The following is a 13,866-nucleotide window of genomic DNA, read 5'->3' as shown; positions in this document are numbered from 1 at the left end:
GGACCATGAGCTATAGGGACTGTGAGCACTTGAAAGTATTCAATGGAACTGAAAAACAAATGAAAAACAAGACATGCCAAATATAAAGCAGGTGGGGAAGGATTTGGCACACCAGTTGTTAATATATAATAACCTTTAATTCTAAATGGAATTGAATGCCGTGTTTTCCCAACCACCACTCTTAGGAGAGGACTTAACTTTGGGCAATATCCCTGGGATGGGGAGAAGGTGGAATGATGGACTTTAAAAGGGAACCTTAGAATTATGAATGATTCTTAGGTAGAAGCAGTAGAGACACTATTAGTAAGACTGCATGAGGCAGCTCTCTCTCCTGATGTCATCTGAGTGGTGAGAGTCCAAATAGATCAGAGTGGGGCATACTGAAGAGGAGGCTCACTCAGTTCCATTGCTAATTAAGGCCTTAAAGTAGTATTGCAAATCTAGCTTGGGTTAGAGGATTTGAGACTAAAGAAGGCACTTTGGCTGCAGCTCTACATAGTAACAGTGCATGGAACACACTCACATGTGTTTTACAATACAAGTACAATGATTTTGAAATAAAAATGGATAAACTTAACTGTGGGCAAACAGAGAGAGCCCACAGAAGGGAGACTTCTAGAATGAAGGCACCTATCCTTGTAATTACCTATCATTATCTCCTGATTTTAAAGTGAATGTTCACTAAAGCCTCTACTTAGGTGCTATTTGGGAATAAAGATCATTCTATCTCTCAGCTCATTTTGTACAGCAGAACAAATCCATGGCTTGAGTTTATCAAATGATAGAGACCACCTTTTCTTATCGCTTTAATGTTTCCTTCAGCTTGATTAAAGCCTAGGCCCCTGACTTCCCTTTTCTTAGAACATTTTCTTTAGATAACTTATAATGGCAAATCCTTTCTTTGCCCCTTTGGGATATATGTAAATCTTTTTTAAAGCTTCTTGCCAGGTTTACAACCCAGTACTATCTTTCTCAAGGACCTGGGAGCTATGCCTTTGAAATGTAATCATCATGGAAGATAGTGTCCTTATTTCCTGCAGAAGGTAGGAGCCTAACTTCAGTGGACACCAATTAGCAAACACAGGTGGCCTAATCACAGAGAAAAATATTTGCCAGCTCAGGAAATAACTCTATGTGCTCATCATCTCCCATTGATCAACCTCCCCTAATGTCCTTCAGTACTTGGTCACCCAGCCTTTAAAACTACTCCTAGTGGAGTTGAGTTCAGATTTCATTCTGACCTCTCTCTCCTACTGCAATAGCCTTGAACAAAATCTTCCTTGCCTGTTTCACTCTACTGGTGCAATTTTTTACTTTGACACTTCTCTGGATATAACCTCCTCTGTCTGTATTGTTTGTGTTCTGTTGACTCACCAGAGAAATTTGTCCCTTTATTCTTCCTTCTTCATTCTTGGCTCTTTGCTTCTTTCTTTCCTTTGTACCCTCCCAGGCTCTGTGATTGTTTTCCAAAGTCAATTTTAGTTATAAAAACATCAACATATAATAATAGTGAAGAGCAACTTTTACAGGAAAAAAAATAAATTTTTCTTTATACATATTTGTGATAACAACGAGAAACCATATGTTAAACACTCCTGTTCAGATAACTTTGCTCTACTAGTTTGAAAAATATACTGTACTCATCTCAAAAAATTGTTATACTTTTAGAATAATTTCAAATCATAAAAAGTTATAAGATTTATTTATATACAGAAAGTCAACTAGGGTATAGAGATTTTGAAGCCAACTACTTAGAAGAAGGAGAGAGGACAGCTGTACACAGATTTGCTTTTTCTAGCTTATCCTGAGCCAACTATCCTGGCAGCAAGCACCTGGCCTCAAACAATCCCAGGTTCAGCCTTTGCCAACTTGTTTACATCTACCTTTGCCTGGCTCCAGGGTTTTGCCCATGTGCTGCTGGGAGATAAATGTCCCTCCTACTAATTATAGGTCCAGCTCTCTTCCACCCACTTCAAGTGTAAATTACCTCATCATAAATAATTCCCTTTAAAACAGGATATAATTCCCTGTCACCACCAATTGCTTCGCCGCACTTCAGGCAAGCCCCAGAATTGTTTGCAAAGTCTTGTATCCTCTAAAGAGAAGAAAGGAAACAAAAGAATGATGGAAAAATATAACAAGGAATCAAAATAAAACCACCAAAATCCAAAGTCTCTTGCCAATATTTTAGAAAAACACTTTTAAGGCTTTTGAAACATTGCCATATCTGGGTTTATAGTGAGAGACTCACAGGATTTCTTATTGTCCAGAATAAAATAAAATATACCTTATGGGCAAAAACAAATGCCTGTGTCCAAATGAAGGTGGCCTAATTGCATTACACTTAAGAATTGCACTTTTTAAAGAAAGTTTTCTTATTAGTAAATAGAAATAAAATTTCTATGAGAACTAACATTATGAAGTATCAATTTCCTATTTTGAAAATATATTTTGAAAGCTATACTGAATCAGCCCACCTTTATCAGAGGGTATATTATTGAGTAGAATCAGGTAAAATGCTTTTGAATAGGTTTTCCCAGAATTATATGATTAAAAAGCATGTTGTAATACATACTGTATTGATAAAGTATTCACCAGAACTTTGGGGTTCTGGTAGTAACTTGAAATAACTGGAAAGGAAAAAAGAACATCAGACTTATTGCGATAAAATGATTAAAATTTGATTCATAGAATTTTTTGTCTTATAACAAAGAAAAATAAAAAATAATAAAATTAAGACACACACACACACACACACACACACACACACACACACACATCAGGGGGGCCAAAAAAAATGTATACACATTTTAAGAGATGGTCAACGTTGTTCAAGCAGTAGTTTGCCATAATCAGAAGTGTCTGGATATTGATGGTAACCACTTTGAGCACCTCTTGTAATTGCAGAAGTCAAACATGACTTACATTCATCTTTTGTTATCGGTATATTTTGAGTATTACAATTTTAATAGTTTTTTCCTTTCTTAAAATGTGTATACATTTTTGGCACACTCTGCATATATGACAATATGACATAGCCTATAGGCCAAAAGCATTAGACAGCTAAGGAATGCTGCTTCTGCAGGGAACTTGAAATTGTGAGTACTTGAGTCTGCTGATTTTTAAATCCCTGGTCTTCATGGTTGTGGAACGTTTTTAAAAAAACATTTCTTGCAATGATAAAGTTATGTCAAACAGAATTTTCATAAATGCCTACTTTAATAGATATTACGGGAAAATATCATTAGATTTGGTTTGGAATCTCTGTTCAATCTCCAATCAATGTGGGCAACACTTAGGAAATTCTACACTAAAGCAGAGCTACTAAAAGTATGGTCCCTAGACCAATAGCACCAGCATCACAGGGAACTTAGACATGCAAATTCTTGGGCCCCACCCCAGACTTATGAATTGGTCATTCTGGCGGTTCTGTTCAGGATCTGTGTTTTAACAAATTCCTGTGATTCTCTGAGGCAGGCTAGGGTTTGAAAGCAACTTCTCTAAAAGAGTGCAGCCTTCGAAGCAAGTAGAAGGGATTCCCAAGCAGAGGCACATTCTGAGATCTCCATAATAAAGTGATGGGTAGCATGGATTTGGACAGTGTCAGCAACCAACAATTGGTACTTGTGAAAACTATACAGGTTTACATTTTAAAACTATCTAATATCTGGACCACTTCTCCTACCAAATCATGAAATTATGCCATTGTTTTCCTCTATTCATCATCACATATTTCAGAACTAGTTATATTTTCTGTTGAGTTTGCAAACCTAATCAATTCATCTGGAGGAAAATTCTGTATTTGAAAACCAAAAGAAGATACCTATTAACTCTGAGTCTATGTAGCTCTGCATTTCCTTTTCCATCCTAAAAACAGTTTATGACAAAAAGAGAAACACGGTTTACTTTTCTGACAGTTGTTCTCCCTGGATACAAGGGATTCATTATACACACAAACTTAAAATTTTAGAGTAAGTGGATGCTGCAGGGGAAAGTCCTCATGTTCTCTTTAGTTTGAAGCAGAAATCTTGGCCATCTGGTTGGTATTTAAATTGTCAGAAAGTTAAATTATCTTGCCATTCATTTCTTCATCTATCCATTTATTTATCCATTCTATAGTCATTTGAGCATCTCTGTCTTCTCTGTATTGACATCTACGGTCTTTTGTTTTTTTTCCATTTATTTTGAGATTTTCCCAGTTTTTGACATGATGCGTGATTTTTCTATTGAAACCTAGACATTTTAAGAATTATGTTATGAGTTTCTGCATGCTATTTATACCTTCCATTGAGCTGGTTTTGTCTACCACTGCACTGGCCTAGGAAGAAAGAGGGACTGCCTAGTGACTGCCAGGTGGGTGTAGAAATCCAGATTACCATTCAACTTCTGTTGATACCAGAAAGAGGTGAGCACTTCATGCTACTGTTGGATGAAGGTGTAATTTTCAGCTCTCTGTTAGATAACCATGGATACTTCCTTGGCTGATAGCAGGAGTACCTAATTATTCCTTCCTAGGCGGCCTTTACTGATATCGTTGGGCCAAGAGGGCAGAAGTCAGCCTCATTTCTGCTTTGTCGTGGTAAAAATTCTCCCTCTTCACTAGGCCTTCTTTCCCATCTTTTTAGTGGGGAGAGGCAGCCAGTTACTTCCGGATGAAGATGGAAGTTTTGCTCCCCATGTTACTCTACTGACAATGTCTGTTGGGTGAGGCCTTCTTATCACCTGTTGGGATTGAAAGTCCTAGTTCAGTCTTTGACACCATCATAGTGTGAGGAGATAGACCTGCCTCCATGTAGCCTGGTATCATGGAACCTCAGTATCCCAGATCAACTAGCATGGACGGAGTGGGGCCACAATTTTTCTGTGTTGTTTGGCTGCAATAGAGTAATGATTGACCAACAGTTTTTTGTCTTGCTAGGCTGCCCTTTCCTGGTCCTATGATTGGAGAGAGCAGATTTTAATTTATCTTTGTGGAGTTTTGTTTGTTTGTCTGTTTGTTCGTACCCATTGGCGTTTTTTGAGTTATCAACTTTTTTAGCTCCAGGTTATGAAGCAAAAAAGAAACAAAACATCCCACTGGATTCACCACCCTGTTGTTACTTGAATTCTGAGTCATCAGGCTAGTTTACTTTATTCTTTCCACTGCTCAGTGTCTTGCTGTGTTTTTTCTACATAAAATGTCCAGGGATTTATTTTGCACTTAGGTGTAGGAATAGGGAAGAGTATGGCTAATCCATCTTCCCAGAAATGAAAGTTTCCACTCCATTATTTATAAAGGTTGCTGTTTTTGAAATACGCAATTAAGCTTAACATTTTCTTTAACAATTGAATTAAGTCTAATTATGAATTAAAGAAAATTTTGCTGCAATTTAAACAATAATATATTTGGGCATGATTATAGGATTTAAATTCAACTAATTATTCTCAGAGTAGAGAATTTTTAAATTTATGTGAAATTAGCAGAAACTCAGAACACTTATTTGCCTGAATGCATATTTTTTTTAAGAACAGAAAAAATAATTGCCTGGTAAATCTCTACTAATTTAGTTGCATTTGTGACACATTAGAGAAAATGCATTAAGTTAATTAAATTTCCAGTAAAAAGTCACTGAAATCCTGATCAGAAAATGCCAGAAATATGTGCATAAGTAAAATATACTTTGGGAAAATACCAAATTTCAGACTCAAGAGAAAATATATGATGAAATAAAACATAGACCCTGAGAACACGTATTTACCAGGATAAAATCTGGGACAGGGGCCAGCATTTTTCAGGGATCTAATTTTAACTATGCCACAAATTCATTTATTTTTCAGATATTCATGAAAAGTTTTGAAAAGTTTTCTTATAATCAGGAACATACAAGTTAATAGCAGAATCTCAGATAATTTAAACTCTTTACTCTGCAAAATCTCTAATTCACTATACAATGTGCAGACAATCCCTAATATTTATGCAAATTGTATATTATGGATATTTATATGTGAATCAATTAATACAATCTATTAAGTAGTTTTTCTTCATTAGATGTATTTTCATGTGAATTTATAAGCTAAGCCATTAAAAAAAGATGCATTTTTAAAACAGCTAATTTTTATGTAAATTTTATGTAAAATTATAATTTTTTAAATTTATACATTTAATTTACATTTAATGTAAAATTTAGTATCTTAAACATTTTAAAGTGCGCAGTTCAGTGATACTAAATACATTCACATTTTTGTGCAACCATCACCACTATCCATCTTCATAACTATTTTCATCTTTTAAACCTGAAACACTACACTCGTTAAACAATAACTCCCAATTTCCCCCCCCTCCACCTCTGGCAGCCACCATTCTACTTTCTGTCTTTGTGATTTTGACTACTCTAAGTACTTCATGTACGTGGAATCATACAGTACTTGTCTTTTTGGGATTGGCTTATTTCACTTAGTATAATATCCTCAAGATTCATCCATGTCTTACTTTTGTAGCTCATAACCTTAATGGATTTGATTTCATGACTATGAGTCACCCTGGGGACAGGGAGTGAACCTTTCTCGTTACTGTGTTCCTGTCTGGTTCATGTCATAGTATGTGTATTTAATGAAGGAATACATTAATGAAAAATTACTCATAAAATCATATAGAAAGAATGATGGTATTATAAAAGCATGCATTTCCTTGAGAACTGAGACAGAGATAAATAATCTAATACTCCCTGTTTTCACCAAATATCCCTAATAATAAAGACTAACAATAGTTCTCCTGAAAATCAGAAGTCTGGCCAGAAATGGTCAATTATGCTGTAAAGTTGCAAAAACTATTATAATTTCATCCTAAAATTTTATGTCAAGTCTTCAATTTTAGTTCATAATATATCCATGGTTATTTTAATATAAAATAACATTATTTGTTCTTCTAAATCTTGGAATGCGGTTAAAATTCCAGGAAGCAAAATGCTGTGCTTACCTTTGACTCTCAATGTTGCACAGCAAAAGACAATACAGGGATATACATACCATTACTGGCCCAATCACAATCTTAGCACCCATTTAATATTGAGTTATATCTTTAGGTTTTAAAACTATAAAAAAAGGGGGGAGATGGCCGGTTAGCTCAGTTCATTAGAGTGTGGTGCTGATAGCACCAAGGTTGCTGCTTCGATCCCCGCATGGGCCACTGTGCGCTGCACACTCCTTAAAAAAAAAAAAAAAAAAAAAAAAAAAGATATATATATATATATATATATATAAATTTATTAAATTTTCCAATTGTGTTAAAACTTAAAAAAGAAACTTTAGTATATTTGGTTAAAAATACAATAATTACTGTCCAGTAATTTGCATTTGCATCTGAGTAATTTTTCAACATATAAGGATGGACTTATTTACCAAAAATTAAATTTCAAATGCTTGAATTATACAATTAACCACAGAACACAAATTATATTTGCTATAATATATCTTGTTATAAGTATAATTTGTGTACTTTCAAACAATACTTATTTTCATGTTTAAACATATTTCTCTTTTTTTAAAATTTCAAATTCTATACACTAATAACATTTGATTTACATTTAAATCCAATATATTACCTGCCAAAATCTGTGACACTATTAAGATAATTTAGGTTTTGTATATCTTTTGAAAGCACTATGAAAGATTCTAAAAGACTTTATGACTATATTACATAACACTTTTTCTTCAAAAATTACTAATTAAGATAGTTCTTTGTATTATTTATTTAAGGGCTATGAAAATACTCCCAGATTTTTACAATCACTGTCCTGATTCTGAGTTTTATCAGTTGGGTTATATAACATCTATTATATATAATAATACAATATTTAAAACCATGAGTGATGGGTTTCATCTGTTAAAAAGCTCTACTACTGACTTATAGAGCTGATAGTACATAGATCCATAGTAATTTTTTATCATGTATTAAGAAAATTTACTTACTAATACTACCCAACTTCTCTTAAAGCCACTCTAAATATTATGTTCAATTTGACAGATGTGGAATTTAATGGGAAAAATCATTATAAATCAGTTCCAAAAATACCAGCTAGATAATAAATATTACAGTTTTATTTTTACTTGCAGAGCTTAACTATTATTTAGTATATAGTCCTTAATACTTATTTTACTTAGTTTCATTACTAGCTACAATAGTGAAATTTCTCCTGCTTATATAACACTAACAGATTATTAAAAATATAAAATGGCAAATTTACCAATAAAAAGCCATAAATCAGGTAAATTTATGAAAATAGTTTATTTTTATAATAAAATCTTGGGTTTGATTTGTTACCACATACACACACACACGCACTAAAAGCAATTGATGGAAATATAATTATTTTCCAGGAAAAGCAAAAAGTTTTATTCTACACAGTTAATTAAAAAAAATACCTTTTCTTAATTACATTATCATTTAATCTTTTCTATCAGGGTTTAGTTGCTTGATATTAAGGTAAAATTTTATTATTATTTGAAGGGACTATTGATGTAAATGCTAATAAAACCTCATTTAATTCATATTCCAATTAAGCACAGTTATGTGTTCATATTTTTTCCCTCCAGTTTTTATGTAAAAGGTAGAAATTGAAACAAAGTAAACTGACAGGGACTTTTATGTGTCTCTGTTCTTAGTGCTTTAGAGATATTCACTCATTTAATATGAGTAACAATCCAAAGAGAATGATATTATAATTATCATTTCCAGTTAAGAGGTGAGGAAACTGAAGCACAAAAAGTAACTTCGCTAAGGTAATATAATTTGTAAGTCATGAGGTGAAGTTTCATATTGAAGCAATCTGTCTCTGTAGTCTATGTACTTCACTGCTACACTGAGTTCTTTCTAATTAAAACAATTAAAATAATTCGTTTGGTTATTAATAAGATAGAAACTTTTAAATGGAAGGACCCTTTGATTTGTCACCTAAATATCAGCATCATATCTGAATATGATTTTACCTAAAGAGGTACCATAACTTTAGTTTGAATCTTAATAATTTCCCTGAAAGAGACCAAGGCAAGGATTAGACTATGAAACCTTAAAATATTTATTTGTTTAGTTTATTGCATAGCAATTGAGAACTATATTCAGTTCATCTTGAATAGTAAGAAAACTAGTTTTAAGAAAAAGGCAAACACCCAAGTGCTTAAAATAGTCGAACTTTTGTAAATAAATACAGTTCATTATTCAAATTTATCTTGAATAAATAAATATGTGTATTTATATGTGCTTATATGCATATGCCCTTATGATTTATAAAATAAACAGGTTATTCTTATTTGCATATTTTGATAAATTTTTCTTATTTGACTTCCACATTTTAAACAGGCATGGCTTTGAGATAATATTTGTTGGCCAACTGCCCACTTTGATAAATAATACTGTTTTTTATACTTTCAACCAAAGAAAACCATTTATTTTGTTTATAATCAATTTTCCAACAAAGTTGATGTAAGGCTGCTTACAAAAAACATTATGATAAAATTATTATCTACATGATTTAAGAAGTAAGGATGTAGGCAAATAAGGACCAATCTAAATAAGATGCAGCTAGTGGTGATATTAGTAGATAAAATGTATGGCAATTACATACTTTGTTCAAAATGGACTATAAAATACAGGAAGATACCAGCAGCAAAATGATACACAGTGCCCTTAACTACCATAGCTATTCAAAGTATGGAGGCTTAAAAGAAATTCCTCTTATGGGTACACAGTACTGTGTTGAATTATTGTCCTCAACAACTTCTTTACAGAAATGCCAACAAATATATATAAATACAAACATATATATAAATATATGTATGATTTGTTAAGTAAAAATATTGCTTATTTATGAAAAAAAGGTTAAAATAAAAATGCACATGACTTTTTTTTGCAAATAATTTGTTTTAAAAATAAATTTGTTAACATATAACATAATGTTATGTAATATAATATTATATAATATGTATTCTGTACATTGTCAATGCCTTCCAGCTAAGACCACGGGGGACAAACTTGGGGTTATTACTCATTGTAACAGGGGATAACACACACCATGGGAAACATGAGGTGTATCAATAAAAGGGTGTTAGAAAGGACTTATTGTAGGATTTTGGCAAAGTGATTTTGGGAAGGGTTCAAGGAAGCTGGGATTTGCTCTGGACTGGATTCTGTGAGGAAGCAGCTTCATTCTGCAATCACGTATCTTGGTTAATGTTATTTCAAAGGAAGGCAAACACTTGTAAGGTGAAAGCTATAAAGAAGCCATCATCACTCGGATTGGCCAGGAGAGGAGGTTGTTTAGTTTTATTGTTTGCACAGTGACCTGTTTGTGTCTGTGCTTAGCCCAAACTAAGAAATGGTATTATTTGTTTGTTTTAACTTGCTTCATCACAGTCACAGAGTGATCCGATCTGACGTTTGTGTTCTCCAAGCTTGTCTGGGTTCAACAGGACACAGTACAACACCTTGGCCCACTTGAGAAGTCAGTCTAGGGCCTAACAACACCAAGGAGTTGCTGCTCATATGAGGCCTGTTTCTGAATGTCAGGGACTGCTCTTCTGCTCTCTCCATATATAATGTTTTTATAATAGTTACAATACACATATTTATATTTGTTTAAAAATAGAATTATGATATGATAAAGCATATAGAGATATAACTTGCTTCTCACTTAACAATATATTACTAAATTATTTCCATATCAACAAATATACTTTCTAAATTCTCATTTTTGGTGGAAATCTGGAACCTGGTTATGTGGATACACCTTGATTCATTTAAACTATATTTTCAAATCTAATTTGTGAGGTAAACTTTTAAGAGCATTTACCTTTGTTAACTTATCTGATTTTTCCCCCTGAGGAAAAATTCCTAGAACTGGAGTTGTGTGGGCCAAAGAGTATTAATATTTTTAAGATTTTTAGTTTGTATAGTAAGTTGTCCAAATTAAAGCAGTTTATACTTACATCATCAATGTATAAGATGGACATTTTGTTCCTACAACCTCCTCAAAACTAACGATCATTGTAAGATTAAAAAAAAAAACAACTCTCTAATTAGATAAGTAATAAAATGTATCACATAGTTGCTTTAATTTGCTCCAGTATACTAAGTACATAATATTTATTGACTATGTGCTAGGCACTAAGATAAATACTTACAAATCTTAAAAAGAGGGGGACAAAAACACATTTTAGTTGAACAATGAATGGCTAGGTGCTAAAATCAACAGTCAACCCCAACTGAAGCCAAAGTTGAATATCACCAAAGCAGATTAATGCTGAAATTTTATTCAAAGGAACATAACTAATTTTAGAATTTTACTTTATTACTATTTTGTTAATTATTAAAAAGTTTAGGAAACAAAATGTACAATTTCTCAAAACTTTCAGCTGCTACATTTTTGCTATGGTCACTAATTACAACAATGACAAGACGTCCATTTTAAACTGAAATATTTAATAATATCACTACCTTCCTATGTAAAGAACAGAATTCATTTTGGAAATCTATTTCATTAGTAACATGTTTTCTAGAAAGAATTTTGTTCCTAAGATTCATAAAAATCCTTCCTGAAAATTGCTGATGGCCTCAAGCAGTTATTTAAAAGTCAAATTTTTGTTCACATTCTTAGCTACTGTAATGTAAAACTATAAGGAGTTGTCTTAATACAGTTTTGTAAAGTCTATTGTTTTAACATTTAACTCATTTAACTAGTAAGCATGAAATATGATTCGAATATTTTGTTTTTCTCTGAAATTTCTTCTTTTCTTCTTACTCTATTGTGTCTGGATGTAGATAATTAATCACGGTTATTGTTGGACATGACATTAGAGTTTTTCATAACATTTTAAGATGGCAGAGTTGGCATCCTGTTATTAATTCACCTTCAAAAGACGTAAAGAATACCCATATAAGACTTCTTGGAAGACTTATAAGCTAAATGAAATTTAAGAAGTAAAAATTAAGTAGAATTCATAAAGGTTAGTTTTTCAGGTGTTCAGAATGTTCATATACCAATATTATGATAAAATCCAATTTTTTATTATGATGCCTTACAGTGTTATATAAATTTTGTAAGCATTTTTAATGTTCTTTTATAGGCAATCTTTTATAGGCAATTTCTCTAATATTTTAAAATTTTTTATGCAATTAAATATGTTTCAAAAATCATTATTTATTGCAGTATTTTATTCTTAATAACAATTATATAATTTAAACTTAGGCCAATTTTAGAATTTTAACAAAATCACATAATAAAATTTCTAAAATGCTTACTATACTTGCAAACATCCAAAGGCAAATCTTGTTCTAATTACCAATTTTGTTATGCTTATTAAATGAGAGGATAACCAATCACATATGAGGTCACTGATCTTGTTTAAGTTCTGCAATGCCAAGAAATATCATTCAACTAGTTGATACATTATTTGGATATTAAAAGGCCAACTCTAATTATTGAGGTAGAAGTAGCACTTTAATATTATACTTTCTTGTTTTTAACATTTGGTCTTTAACTGACAACACTCTGAGATAAGCAGCATTGTCTTATTTTATAACAAAATATAGAAAAGGCATAAATACATTAATAAACATGTTTAAGTACTAGGTGATAGCGTAAGAACTCAGACATCCCCTCTGATTCTGAAATTCACAAACTTAAAACATCAATTTATTTAATAGCATTTATTTAATTATAAATAAATGGAAAGATTTTTTACACAACCTTGTTTCCCATTTATATTTCTTTTAAAATTGCCTATCCATAACATGCAACCATTTGCATATGGACTTATTATTGGTTATTGAATTTCAAGATATATTTATAATTAATAATCTTTAATATACAATATTGTGTAAATGTCTTTTTTATTTATTTATTATTATCTCATATTTCATGACAATTTGGGGTGGTAAGAAGTCTTTAAAACTGATGTAGTAGGAAGAATAAGTAAATTTGTTTATGACTTGCCTTTTGTATATTTAGAATGACCTTTAAACCAAGAAATGTGGGGGGAAAATGAATGTGGAAAAAAAATGAATGAAACATGCTTTTTCACTTAAAATATGCTTAAATTTTGTTTTTCAATTTTAGTATTTAAACATCTAAAGTATTATTTCTAATGACTGTATAGTATTCTATCATATTTATTCATTTAATATTTATTGAGGGCCAACTACGTATAAGCACTGGTCCAGATACTATTGATAAAACTGTGAACAAAAACAAAATAAAGCAAAACAAAAAACCTATGCCCACAAGTAGCTCATATTCTAATATTTGTAATGATTTATTTAAGGCAAGTATTCACAAAGGTCTAGGGTATTTTAAATTTTTTCTTAATTTAAAATCTTTCAATGATATATATTTGAAACATATATATTTGTATGCTTCCGCAAGTATACAAGAACAGTTTCTAGTAGTGGAGCAATGGCTATCTAAATTTAAAATTTTGAAAGCTATCACAGTGTTTTCTTTAAAGAGTTTTATCAATTTACACTTGAAGAGAAGTCTTCAGACCTTATTGTCCTGTTCAGCTTTCTATTTCTACTTGAGTCAATTTGATCATTTATATTTTCCGAGGATAGCATATATTTATGAAGAAACTCAAATCCAATTGTAAACAATTATATAGTCTATTACTCAAAAATATCCCAGTATAACTCTAGTTAATGCCCCTTTTTATTATGTATGCCATTTTTTACTAACTATTACCTCAATATTTAATGAATTAGATCATAATGCACATATCAATTCTACCATTTTTTCATGTAATGTCTTTTATTACTTTTTTTGCTGTTGCTTACTTGTGTTTTATCTTTTAAAATTTTTAATTCAGTGATGTTATTTTCCTTCTTAACTATTAATGAAC

Source organism: Rhinolophus sinicus, linkage group LG05 (assembly GCF_036562045.2).
Source record: "Rhinolophus sinicus isolate RSC01 linkage group LG05, ASM3656204v1, whole genome shotgun sequence".
Classification (NCBI taxonomy): domain Eukaryota; kingdom Metazoa; phylum Chordata; class Mammalia; order Chiroptera; family Rhinolophidae; genus Rhinolophus; species Rhinolophus sinicus.
Note: the sequence above shows the minus strand (reverse complement) of the source record.